Raw genomic sequence first — 483 nt, 5'->3', positions numbered from 1 at the left:
GCGTTTTTTTTGGAATATCCTCACCTGGCCCCACTCTGTTCCTTCTTTTGGAAAATTAAAAAAAAAACGAGAGGGGAGGATTTCCAGCCCCCCGCTCCCTCCCCTTTCAGTCGCCTTCTACGACACGCAGGGAATACATGGGAAGTATTCTTTCTCCCCTATCCCCAGGGATAACATATATATATATATATATATATATATATATATATATATATATATATCTTTCTTTCTTTTCTTTTATACTATTCGCCATTTCCCGCGTTAGCGAGGTAGCATTAAGAACAGAGGACTGGGCCTTTGAGGGAATACCCTCACCTGGCCCAATTCTCTGTTCTCTACCTTTAGCGAGGTAGAGTTAAGAACAGAGGACTGAGCCTTTGAGGGAATAGCCTCACTTTGTCCCCTCCTGTGTTCCTTCATTAGGAAAACTAAAAAAGATAGGGGAGGATTTCCAGCCACCTCGCTCGCTTCCCTTCTAGTCGC

Source organism: Panulirus ornatus, chromosome 18, assembly GCF_036320965.1.
Source record: "Panulirus ornatus isolate Po-2019 chromosome 18, ASM3632096v1, whole genome shotgun sequence".
In the NCBI taxonomy this organism is placed as follows: Eukaryota; Metazoa; Arthropoda; class Malacostraca; order Decapoda; family Palinuridae; genus Panulirus; species Panulirus ornatus.
This window is presented reverse-complemented; position numbering follows the sequence as displayed.